Raw genomic sequence first — 13,298 nt, forward strand, 5'->3', positions numbered from 1 at the left:
ACTCCATAGGCCGAACGGCGGATTCAGGAGGCAGCGGCACTAGTTGTCGGCGTCCGCGCTGAAGTTGGAGGCAGAGGCCTCATTCTGCGTTCGGCACTGCGGAAGTTTCCGGCGCGGCAGCGGCCCTGATACTTGGTCCAGGGGCTCCAGGGTAGTTGCGGCGCTGCACCCAGCGGTTGCTGCGAAGGCGGCGGCGGCCGCCAGGCGGCGTCGGGGTAGCCAAAGGTTTCCGCAGTGGCGGAGGCGGCGGTGGAGGCCGTCGTTTCTGTCCGGACGACCGTGACAGCGAAGGCTTAATGCCCGGCGACCGTCGGAGTTCCATCGGCGAGTAGCAGCGAGAGCGAAATTCCGGCGAGGAAAACGAGAGTGCCGGTGCTCTCTGGCCACAAAGCGAAGGAACAAGCAACATCCGGCAAGAAAATCATCAGTTTCTCACCTTTCTTCTCCGTTCTCTCCTGTAGCCTATTTGCTCTAGTCAGAACAGTGCTTGATAACGTGAAGAGAGTATAGAGAAATGAAAGTGAAAGAGTGATTTCATTGATAATGACTGTAGGCTTTTATATGACCTGAACAATCGCAAGTACGTACATGTTTGTTACAATAGTCGCGTTGTTTAGAAAAGGCACGACGATGGTTAGAGAGACACATCGTATGGACAAAGCCAATATTCTAACTGCTAGATAGAATATTCTAAGGAATATGCTAATTGCCTAATTACTCTAAATCTAAAGATATTTTATTCCTAACATTATTTATCTAAACATGCAGGCTATCCACGTCATCAATCATGCCATGTCAGTAAAAACTGTTCCATCGTCTGCCGTGTCAGCAAACGTCGAGTGGAAAGAAATTAATGTCGCGTCCGGTTCCAACGCAGTCCATTCGCTTCCCCTTCCACCGTCCGTAACCGATGAGTAAATCGAATCTAATGTCGACGCCACCGCATGCGGTACTGCTCCCCTTTCCCTTCATCCTCCGCGAAAGTGACCCAGCGAGGCGCCGCAACGTTGCCGAAGTGCCGAGCGAGGGCGACTCCCGGTGATCCAGGCACGCCATCCGCTGTGACCCCGGTGAGCCGCCCCGCCATCCTGGAGACATCGCCCTGACCCCGCTACCCCGCGTCCCCATTGGCGCCGACACGTGTGACCTTGGCGAGTCAACCCGCAACCCTCGACGCGCGATGCTGCTCCGGCAACCCTGGCTAACTGCGTGTCCACTCTTCCACCGATCCCTCTACATGCTGTTCAGAGGGAGGTCACTGCCTTGAGCGCCTTGTGATCACCGCAGGTCAACTTATACTCGCACCCCATTGCAGGTAAATCGAGACCCGCGGGCTCCGACGGCCCATGATCGCGCTCCGGCGTCAACCAGAGATCCTGGTGAGGCCACACGTGCCACCCTCGGTGTCCTCCCTCAACAACACCTGCACCAAAGGTCGGGTCTCTGCTTCCTCTCATCTCCCCGGATCTGAGTATCTTATTTGAGTTAGCCTGGGTTGCAAGATCTGATTCGTGTGTGGTAGGATGAATTTTTTTAGAAGAAAGCTCTATTCCAATCTCCAGCAACTTCCTCCGTGGCAGCATGTCTGGTCTCGAGCACTGCGGGCAAGCATTTGTTAAGGGAGGCACCACGGATTCATGCTCATGTCTCCAATCCAGTTGGTTTTGATTGGAAGCACTAGATGGTGAAATTTTCTTTATTCTTCTTGAAGAAATAAACAAATCAAACCTACCATTTACAACATGCAACTACAATCATGCATCCCTCTATATATGTCTCTCACTTACATACACATTGATTGTTTGGCAGAATTATCTCATATGCGATTTTGTTGTTTACTTTCAGGTATGTTGCTGCCTAGCAGTATTATTCCACTGTGATGACATGAGACCGATCTAATACGTGACTGGTATCAATGTGTGGCTGACATTGTCGTTCTTCTACTAAAAGGTTCACAGCCGAAGGATTTTTTTTCAGCTGCTAGGTAGTCTAGAGTCTCCTGTTGACAATCACATGCATTGCATCCGAAATAAGAAGGCAATGAGCTCTAATTATTATGATTATTTTAGTATTTTATTTCTCCTTTCAGACTAAGCATACATGCATGATTACTCCTCTAGGGAATTTTCTGCCCGTCATTGTTTCGTACGCTTGGACATTACAAGTACAGATTGGATTTAGCATTCAGCAGTGGCTAAGCTTATGTAGTAGGATAATTTTATTTTTATATACTAATTTAATTGCTAGCCATATGAAATTTAATTAGTTTGATGCAAGAATTTCTAGGGTTTCTTAATTCCTTTCACTACTGTAGGTGCTTCATGATTTGCCTCTTCTGTGGAAATAAGTTTCATGCGCATCAAAGCGAGGTCAGAGATGAAAACCCATACTTTCTCAAGAATAATGTTAGTATGTAATTCACAGTTCTAGAACATAATTGTTCATGAAAAGAGTAGTATATTCCATGGGCCTCTGTTTTGATTACATAATTTTTACAACAGTTAGATGAGAGTAAAATTCAACTTCCTATCTTATCTGCCATATCTAGCTCGGTATAGCTAGCTTCCACCCTTTTGGTTAATATCTATTTCCACTTCTCCAGTTATTACAATGCTCCTAATTCTTTTGGTTGATTTTGTTTCCTCCATCAGCGCCTGAGGTTGTCAATTCAAAGTACTACTATGAATATTTCTTTTAGGAATATGAGTTACGCGTTAATCAATTGGTGCCTTCAAGTGTGCCTTTCAAAGAAATCCATATATTAACAAGATCGATGGAAAATTGTATATTTGCATTTGATTTACATAATGATGTGTAGACTTTTCCTTTGGGAAATTGAGTCTTTTATTAATTATTTGCACCGTCACACAACCACCAAAATGTTCACTCCATGCAATTGCCTTATCATTCATATTTCTGCATAAACAGACTGGTATATGTTTTGTTTTCTTAAAATTCCTTAAAAGAAATTATTATTGCTGCTGCTATTGTTGTTCCGTTTTTGTTTTTAAAAATTCACCCATGCTGAGTAAATATGAATTATAAATGCCACAAGTTTTCATACTCCAAGTGATCTCTTTAATGTATCTATTTTCTCTTTCGTGCATATTCCCTTCAGATATGTAATAGTATAGCCCATAATCAAATGATATATTTCTACAATTTTAATAAAGGTATGTTTGTTGTTCCCTCAAATGGGTGATATATTACAGTTTACAGGTTCCTCGTGGTATTGGTGTTTGTTCAGCTGAATACTTAACTTGAATACACCCGTAGTTTACCTTCATGTCTCATGCGTACTCCTTCGGCATGGGATGTAAAGCTCGCTGATATTTCTATGATTTGGCACATATGCTATCATTTATTGTCTATCTAATGTGTTTGGTTTGAAATAGCTGCAAGAATAGTAACTGAAGTTCAGTTTCCAAACATGCATGTGTAATTACTATCAAACAATTTTCTATAAGGCTAAGAGCTTAGATATTATTTCTTTAAACTTATATCTTCACTTTCCAGACGTAAGAAATAACACTTATGGTTAGAATTATACTACACGATTGTTCTGGTGTTGATAACAGTCCTAGCCTAAAAAATTTGCCCTTGGTGAGAGGAGCAGGTCTAGCCCATTGTGATCATGCTTGGTTTAATTGGTCTATGCTTGCTGGGAGCCTATTAATAACTAGTAGAACGCCCGTGCGTTGCTACGAGCTACAATGCATAGAAATAAATCAAATGAAGCTAGATAACTTCTGTTATTTTCACGTGAATAACATGAGGCAAAGTAATAAGTAAGCAGTTTAGTTCCTGAGAGTGGACCCAATATTTCAGTCTCATATGCTCATTGGATTGGCAAAACTTTACAATCGCATTAGAAAAGTTCCATGGTAGTTTGTTTACCTAACAGGAAAAAGGTCAAGAAAATGCAGGGTCTAACTGAACCATTAGCTCCCAATGGCTTGTTATCTGCAACCTTTACAAAATCCAAAAAAAGTATATTTTGAAATATGATGCCCAAGAACAATCATGGATCAGATGGTTGTATCTGATTCCAAACAGACTGAGGCCCTGTCCAAACAAATAATAATAAATTGCTGACTCATTAATTTTATGCACCAAGTATAATGCAAATAGGAATACGTAGCACTAAAATCTCTACTCCTAATGGAGCAGTTGGTAGTCTCGCTTCCAGGTTTTTTTTCGTCCCACCTCACATGGTTTTTTTTGGTACCTCCTCCCACCTCTGACTTATCCACCAGAAACCGAAAAAACCTCCTCCTGAGGCCCCAACCCGCACCCATCCACGTACAAAAAAATAGACCAACCAAGGTTAACCAACGAAAAAAGACCTACGAAGGTTAACCAGCGACGAAAAAACCTAAACCTATCGCCCGCTCCCTCGCGCCCCTGTTGCTCCCTCCTCAATCCCGATCTGGATCGAGGGGACGAGGAGCTCCTGCCTCCCCGACGGCCGGCCTCCTCCTCGCCCCGCCGCTGCATCCGGCGCCGCCACGGGCTCTGGAGCCAGGGAAGCCATGGCCTGAGCTCGGCCTCGAGGTCCCCCCGCCGTCTCCTGCAGCTTCTGCCCCGCCGCCTCAACGCCCGAGCTCGCCATCACACCAACCTCGGCGCCGCGCCGCCGCCGGCTCTGGTCGCCTCCACCTCCGCTCCAGGCAACCCTCGGTCGCCGGCTCGTTGGAGCACGACGGCAGACGATGGATGCCCTGGTTGTGTGCGACGGTTGCAGTTCTTACGCGCAAGCTAGGGTTGGAGCCGCCAGCTCTTCATCCTGCCTGCCGGCGGCGAGTCTTCCCGTCCCGCACTGCCGCCTCCCCGTTATCACAGGTATCTCCACCCCTTCCTCTTTCCCCCTCTTCTCTCCTCTCCCTTCTCCCTCCTCCTTCTCTGTTCCCTTCCTCCTCCCACCCCATTATCTGTTCATGTTGTTGGCACCTGAAGAAGTTGGTGGCATGGTGAAGCCCCTGAGCAAAAGTTGCAGGAGTCTTTGAAGGAGTTGGAGAAGTCTTCCTTGACAAGATTAGATTAATTTCCCCACTCTGATTTGGATTGATTTCTTGAATTTAGCCAAACACCTTTGCTTGTGCTCCTAATTTCCCATCACTCTTTTTGTCACAGCATGGTCAAAACAATGGTGCCTTCACCCTTGCTCGTGCCTCAACCCACATGGTCATCTTTGAGACGTGGTATTCAGTCACATGACAGAGTTCTCTTTGTAAGTGATTAGATGATTTGGAACTCGCTCACTTGATGCACGTTCTGGAAGCTGCATCCACCACTGATTCTTGATATCACTCGTGTGGGACTCTCTGTCATTTACTGATTTGAGCATATGTTGTGGGTTGATGTGTTGCAGATCTTTGAGGTCAGGTGCGGCAACTAGCGACATGTGCTGGAACTTCTGGCTTCGCTGGCGGCGGCATCACCTGCATCGACCTCTCCCTGGTCGCCTTCGAGAGTGTGTGCGGCCGACCATCAAGCTTGTTATGACGCACTTTGAATTTCCGAGCAAGTCGCAGCCTTTTCAGATTCATCAACACAGGTTACATCAGTAGTCAATATGGTTCAGATGCATAATAGTACGTACTTCATTTCCTTTTTGTTGTGTACGGTGTCCTACAACATGGATCATATATATCGGTTATCTTTCAGGTTCAGTTTGCTGTGGCGAATTCTTCTTGAATTTGTTGCAGCAAACTTGTGGTCATGTATGGTTTTTAGTTTTGCAAGCATGCATAGTTTAGAAGTTAGAAAGCTCGTTCATGTACTGTTCTAAACTGAAAGTTTAAGTGGCTTTTCCACCCATGGTATTGTGGTGGTCATAATAGCACACCTCACAATTATTATGGCCAGATCTACAAGCACTGAGCGTTGTGTTTTTTAGCCCCCTCTGTTTCTCCTGGGCATCAATCTATGCGCAACAAGCTCTTCAGTGCTTGATGACAAATAAAGGTTGCATCTTAGATATTTGCTTGATTTGAATGAGCCATTTTGCTGTCAGCTAAACTGTTAAAAGTCAGATGTAAGATTATGTTTCTTGGCACATGAGTTATTTTTCAGTCAACGCGTGGCGAGTCCACTTCGAACTGATATATGCACTTTTTATTTGAAACTGAACCACCATGGTTTAATTTTATTTTCATTTGGACAAGTTACCCCAAGTATCATCAGTTCATGATGACTGGTTTGGTGTGATGAATTGATCCTGGTGCTGATTTAAGAGTTTTTTATGACGCTGTCTTGTAAGGGAGTAAGGTCTGGTATCTATATGGCTGTTATTTTAGCTCTTACAGATTGCCATATATGACATGCTAATTGTTTTTAGCTCTTGATATAGTTAAACTTTTTTTTTCGAAACGGAGGCAAAAGATTTGCCTCATCCATTAAATGGGAGGAGAATAGAGTTAAACTTTGGATGCACCAGTGCCTGATGCATATGTTTGTTTACTTGGTTTGAACTCTGAATGATATGTTGTTATCCTGCACGCATGCCTGATGAGTTGGTGCTGCTGGTATTTTGAGGAGGCAAGTTGTGGTTTTACTCCTGGCCCTGAGAAGGGTGAACTAGGCCATAGCGAGGGCGCCTTCAGGAACATCGAGTCAGGGTGCCTCACTTTCTATTTCAGTCTGCGAGGTAATGAAGGCAAAAAAAAGTTTCTACTCGCCCTGTTCTTGCAACTAAACAGAGAAAAACTGTGTGGTTACTGAAGCATTATGGTCTATAGTTATCGAAGCATTGCATTTGTTGAGAAAGTGTTCCTTATACCATGTAAGTAGGGACAATTACTATTTAACTAGGTACAATTAATATTTAACAAGCCACAGTTGATCAAGCAGTCAATGCTTAAATATGCCCGTACTCTGTCGTATCCAGGATGGAGCTTTGCTAGCTTTTGAGTTGGATTCTTTTGACTGCACCTAAATATGACAAGCCGACAGTAAATGAGCTCATTTTAAAAAACTGCAGTTTAAAGGAAATTATTACAATATGTATATCAATTCCAACATTGCTATCTGAAGGATGATTTAAGGACTATTTGTCTCTGATGGCTTTCCCTGTTTGGCTCCCTTTTCTGTGAGTTGACTCTACAGTTCTAGGATCTTCTCTGTAACCATAAATTCACAGCTTAGCAAAAGTATATATATACTTGCTAGACCTTCTCATTACACTCTTTCACTTTTTTGGACTAATACTATCCTGTATAGACCTAATAACAGAAGACATGGGAAATGCTTTCGTAACATGATGGTTTTTTTTGTTAGATGCTCTGTTTATTTAGTGTCGTTGATCCAAAAACTTGAAAGTGTAGAAATGTTCATGCATGGGACTATAGAACCAAGTATTTCTCGATTTGGTGATGCTTAATTCAGAGTTCTTATGCATCAGATTGGAGTGTTAACACAAACCTGTTATTTATTTCACTTCATATGAGTTAATGCCAAGGCCTTTTTTGTGTCCCCTCTAATCATTGCATTTGTATCTTGATCATTGTATTACGAGAAGCAAAATATTTCTCATGTTTTGCTCAGTGTGTCTACTTATCTTATTTATTATATTAACTATTTTTTGATGATATTTCACAAGAATGACATTGTTAGATTTAGATTCGTTAGGTTTCAACACATTTGATGGTAGGCCATTTCAATAATTCTATTTGTTTCAGGCATTGGTAGATTGTGTTACAACTGAAGAGTTTCTTGTGCTAATACTTGCAGATCTCGACACACCCTGAACAATGAGCACATGTTACCAGCCACATTCCACACAGGATGTGTTCTTTTCAAAACAAAGATACCCTGATACATGATTATTCCTCTTTCAAGTTCTTGATCCTTGAAGATACTTGCTAGGTTTCTAGCTGATTTTTTGGTAGTATAAGGCTATAAGCTCGATGTATATGGCCTGAATATGATCTGATTCAGAGTACATTGTGTTCTGAAGCTTTTTACTGTATGGTTCTCTCTTGAAAGAATTCAAGCCATTGTTCAATGGGAGAGAATAGTTGTAATCCTCAAATAACTGTCGTACCTATTCATCAGCTGACACAATTGCCACCGAGATCATTATTTTCCTTTTTTTTTCAGGTTTTCAACATCACGAATTTCATACTTATGGAGTGGAGCTACCAAAATATCTATTGAGGTAAAATCACTATATACATATTGTTTTCCCCACATTGCATCAGGCGACACACATCTGTTGCAAAGAAATAGGCATCACCTGTGTGCTTGCTTTTGTTCGCTTCTAGACGGAGGGAGTACTACTAGATAGACACATACTTCTTTATGCAATTCTTAATTTATAGAAGCAGACGAACTAATTATGTGGATTGAATATATAATCCCATGTGTAGGTGCTATCCAAGTGTTGTGATTATTTAGCACACACAACTTGCAGGGAGATAACTCTATACTATGAAGACTTTAAAATACGAGTGCGTGTCGTTGGTGTTTTTGAAACCATCTTCCATCACGTCTAATATTGTTCTATTTCATAATAGTAATTGTTCAGCCTTTGACTGACATATGGATGATTTTTGTAATATATTTCTTTCTTCCATATTACCAGGAAATATGTCGAAGCACAGAATATATTCCATATGCAGTGGACTAACAGAATGACACAACACATAAAAAGAGGAGTATAAGTGGAAACCTTTCTTTCTCTTTAAATTCTTGAGGACTGTAACATTATGATGAAGGTGGAACCATAGAGAGATGTGTATTTTTAATTGAGATATTTTCAGGAGTACCTTTGCAAAGCTGATATAGCTTTCTTTTACAAGATATGGTTGCACTTGCTTCATCTACATAGGCCGTCTGGAATGCCATGAGGCCGGGATTTGTGTAGGAAATCTTCAAAGCTATTATATTGGTCTCAAGAAACTTGCAATACATCAATGCATTTTTATTTTTATTTTTTTGCTGACACCACAGCTACCACCTCTTCAGTAAATGACAGAGGTTGCCAGCAGCTGCACATGGAAAGATTGAATGTTATATTCTGTCTACTAATCAATAAGGAGGGAGATCAAAATTAATGCTCTCAAATATTCGCCTGATCATTTGTATGTTTCTGCAATTTTCCTGCTTGTTGGAACATGTTTGGGCCTCCTTTGGTTTGGAGGATTTTTGTAGGAATTTCATAGGATAGGATTTTGGTAGAAAAAATTCCTTTAGCGCCCTTTGGTTTGTAGGAATGAAATCCTATTCCTGTGAAGGAATTCCTCCTATCCTCCACATTTCATAGGAAAATAAACATTAGCCTAGACTCAATGGAAAAAATCATATGAAATATATCAAAGGACATCTCCTTTCCAATTCCTACTTATAGGATTTGAGATGCATGTCATCTCATTTCCTATGACTTTTCTATTCCTATAATTTCCCTATCCTATGAATCAAAGGAGGCCTTGATGTACTTACACATTAACAAAAATGATCTGTAACATTCATGAAAATATTTGGGTTTGGTCCTCTGCTTTTTTACTGTTTATTTACTCATGAAGATAGCAGATGTCCCTGTTTTTAAATATAGTTATCTGTGCTTCCAGTTGGTAGAGATCAAAGTATTAACTCGCCGATGTAGGGGAAAAGAGCTCTTTTATAGACACTACTAGCAGTGGATACAGGGTGAGCCGTTTTGAAATTGTTTCATAGAATAACTCCCGTATAAGGTCTGGTCTTTTGGGTATACAATCCTTTCTTGAGATGAGCATTGGCAGCTCACATAAGTATACAGTAGTATATTTGACAGATGATGATGATCATTGGCAGCTCACATAAGTATACAGTAGCATATTTGACAGATGTGCATTGGCAACTCTTCTAAATCTGTGTTTTACCATTTAACAATGAACTATGTAATTTAATCAATAGACTCACTTCACTTGCCATGCTAACTGAAAATCTATATGTCAAATGATGCGACTGTCAAGTGGAAGTTACTTATATTTTCTTACGTCACCTGAGAAGTTTCTTTTTAGCAAGCTTGTTTAAGTGCAGCCAAAGTGTACTCTGTTTTTTAGACGATCTCCATGTTTTCTATTGAGATCAGAGAGCAGCCGAAGTAGTGATGGGACTATACCATTTTTAGGTTCTGAAGGCAAAGCTTCTTACAGAGTTAGTCACATTTGTCAGTTCTGTGAGTAGAAAAAATCTTGATAGCTTGTTGCTTCTGCTCAGTGTGCTTGGTGCATAAATTGATTGCTTGCTGCAAATGTTGTTTAGTGTCCTATTTCATGGTAGCTTCGGATGCTATATATTTGGAGATTTTGTTGCCGGTATTTGGAGTGCTAGGAGAGTTTCTAAACTACTGTCACGACATCATAGATAGGATAGTGAACCAATGTGACATATGTATAACATTTCATGTGAGATTCTTTGCAGCAAACTGCATGAGCGAGCGGTCCATAAGTATCGTGTGAAAGAGAGAGGGCACCATGGCGAAGATGAGGTGAGCGTTATCCGGTTTTAAAGGAGAAGACCCCAGCGAGAAATCACCTGCTAAGATGAGAAACTGAGCGGTAAGGCAGGAAAGGGAAGTGTGCGTCGTGGGGTGGGGTTTTCGTGTTGGGACCGCATGTTGGGATAACATATGGGTTGGATTTGGGGGCGTCCGGAGTATCCATACGGTTAAATTTTGGGGAGCTCGCTTAATGTCCTAACATGTTAGGACATATGAGGGAGAAATAAGATTTGACCTTGGATATGACCATTTGTGTGATTTATTTGTATGGATCGTAGCCCGTAGCAACGACGGGCGTTCTACTAGTTGATGAATAGTGAACCTAAACTGGAGGTCGGATGAGCCGGATCGGAGTTTGGTTGGAGCTAGAGTACCACCATCGACCTACACCATAACTGTATTATGTCATCCAACGATCTAGCACACTGGTTGAATCCATCCTGATTGATGTTCTTGTTGTGGATGTATGTCATCTTGCCTAAAGAGCTGCATCCCGACCAAATTTTTTGCCGTTGAATCCATGCCTTCCTACCTAGAGGGCCGCATCCTAATCAAAGTTTTTGCCACCGAATCCATGCCTTCCTACATTGAAGATCGCATCTTGATCTAAAGTTCTAGCTTAATGACCTCTTAAAATCACATTTTTCCTTGCAAGAAAATTAACCTAATAACCCTGCATCTAAACGCAGAGAGAGTGTCCACCGATTTGCAAAATATATGTAAACATTGCATATTCTAATTAGGTATTTATTTAATGAATACTTTTACATTGAAAATCTATTTCAGTAAAAAGAATCTGAAACCTATATTTTCTCAGTTCAATACTTAAATCATCTTAGCATTTCATTCCCTTCCTAAAAGCATGAATGGGCAGTATTCAAATTAGAATCTGAAGTAGGCCTCCAAAAGGAGAAAGGACACAAAAACTGGAACCATTACTGGTAGATGCAATTGGAATGAATAAACAACCCATTGTATCTTAGAAACAGAGCAATGACCCTAGTTCATGTCTGCAAACCATGCCATCCCTTAATTTCCATTAGAAATATAAAAATAGTCAGATATTGAAAATAGTATATGTATACTCCAGACTTTAAAAATAGTATATTAAAAATAGTAAACTGCTCGTGCGTTGCCACGGACCAACAAATGAACTTGTAAACAATGCTTATTTTTCTCCCCACAAATGAGCACATTGCATGCTATGTTCAACCAAAACACATTTACAGGTATCTTCTTCTCTATATTCTTAGAAACACCACACAACCCTCTACCCGCTCTTTCTCGTTGAACATGTTGTCCATCACCTTCTATCATCATTCACCTCTCAATTTATTGCCCCTTAAATCTGCATGTAGCTTCCATGTCATTGTTGAATGCCCTATATCACGTCACCTACTTTCTGATCTATTCCTAATCTGAAGAAGGTAAATCTAGTTGAATGCCTATGTGTTGCCATGGAATCACAAACTTGGAGGAAGCGGTGCGTGACGGCGGCGACCTCGTTCCCCGGAGGCGGCGGCGGCTCCTGGAGGAAGCGGTGCGTGACGGCGGCGACCTCGTTCCCCGGAGGCGGCGCTCCTCTCGGGGCTGGGGCGTCTCCTCTCGGCGGCGGCGGCGGTGGCGGCGGTGGCTCCTCTTGGGGCTGGGGCATCTCCTCACGGCGGCGGCGGCGGCTCCTCTCGAGGCTGGAGGCTAAGATGAAACAGATCGAGATTGAGGGAGCCTCGTTGGCTGTTTGTTTTACGTGCGGGGTGAGATACAAACGAAAAACCAGACGAAAAAAATTCTACGAAGGTTAACCTATGAAAAAAAAACGGACGAAAGTGGTGGGACGAAAATTGACCGGCGGAGACTACCAACTGCTCCATTAGGAATAGAGATACGTACTAAAATGGACTGTACTTTTTCCTACTCATGAACCATGCCATTTTGCAGACCTTTGGTTATTCTAATCATGGTCGACAATCCAAGCTAATACCTGTTTTGGAGTATTAACGCCGAAAGGCTTGTGGTTTACCATGAAATTTCTTGTTTTTTTTATCCTTATGCACTTCTAACAGGCAACCAAGTTGTATTATATTGTATTGTTATGAGAAAAATCTTATCAAACTATATGTTTCTTCATTTCATGTTAGGGATGTAGTCTAATTAAGAAAATATGGAGATACTCTACAATATACTTAAATTTGATGACTTTTCATCATACCATCAATCAAAGGTTTAAAAATATATTTATTTGTGTTCATTTTCATGGTTTCATGATTTCTCACCTCATATATCCTTCTTGCAATACTATAAATCCTCGCAGCAACGCGCGGGGTATTATCTAGTATATTTTAACACTTGGTGACAATGAACTAAGTGGATTCATTTAGTTACTAGGTTGTTGCGTCTCAAAAAAAAACTTACTAGGTTGATGTAAATCAATCTAACTCGGATGCCAAATACGTTTCAGTGGAGGTTGAATCAATGGTGTCTTCACCGTAAATTTTATGTATGCGGGTTTATGTTTGGGCTTATTTTCCGCATGAAGCATATATGAAGACAAATGTCCCTTCTAAAATTAAAGTGTATTTTTTCTTCGGAAAATTGTCGATCTATTCATTTTCAATCATGGCATGGCAGTACAACGAACACCAGAAATAATAAAATTTACATCCAGATTCATAGACCACCTAGCGACGACTACGGGCACTGAAGCGAGCCGAAGGCGCGCCGCCGTCATCGCCCCTCCCTCACCGGAGCCGGGCACAACTTGTTGTAGTAGATAATCGGGAAGTCGTCGTACTAAGGTCCCATAGGACCAATGCCC

At 41.7% G+C, this 13,298-nt stretch overlaps 1 long non-coding RNA gene across 5 annotated transcripts; it reads left to right on the forward strand.

Moving 5' to 3' along the window:
* The first annotated feature begins 954 nt into the window (after nt 1-954).
* LOC119330362 lies at nt 955-9,109 on the forward strand. Of its 5 annotated transcripts, none has more exons than XR_005160064.1 (8): nt 955-1,070; nt 1,316-1,434; nt 1,538-1,684; nt 1,846-1,950; nt 2,315-4,842; nt 5,134-5,230; nt 5,372-8,158; nt 8,585-9,109. It is a non-coding gene; the product is annotated as an uncharacterized LOC119330362 (long non-coding RNA). The 5 variants fall into 5 exon arrangements; XR_005160065.1 differs by having other exon boundaries at nt 957-1,434; nt 8,585-8,717; nt 8,802-9,109; XR_005160066.1 differs by having other exon boundaries at nt 957-1,434; nt 5,372-6,649; nt 7,732-8,158.
* The last annotated feature ends 4,189 nt before the right edge of the window (nt 9,110-13,298 follow it).

Source organism: Triticum dicoccoides, chromosome 7A (genome assembly GCF_002162155.2).
Source record: "Triticum dicoccoides isolate Atlit2015 ecotype Zavitan chromosome 7A, WEW_v2.0, whole genome shotgun sequence".
Taxonomy (NCBI): Eukaryota; Viridiplantae; Streptophyta; class Magnoliopsida; order Poales; family Poaceae; genus Triticum; species Triticum dicoccoides.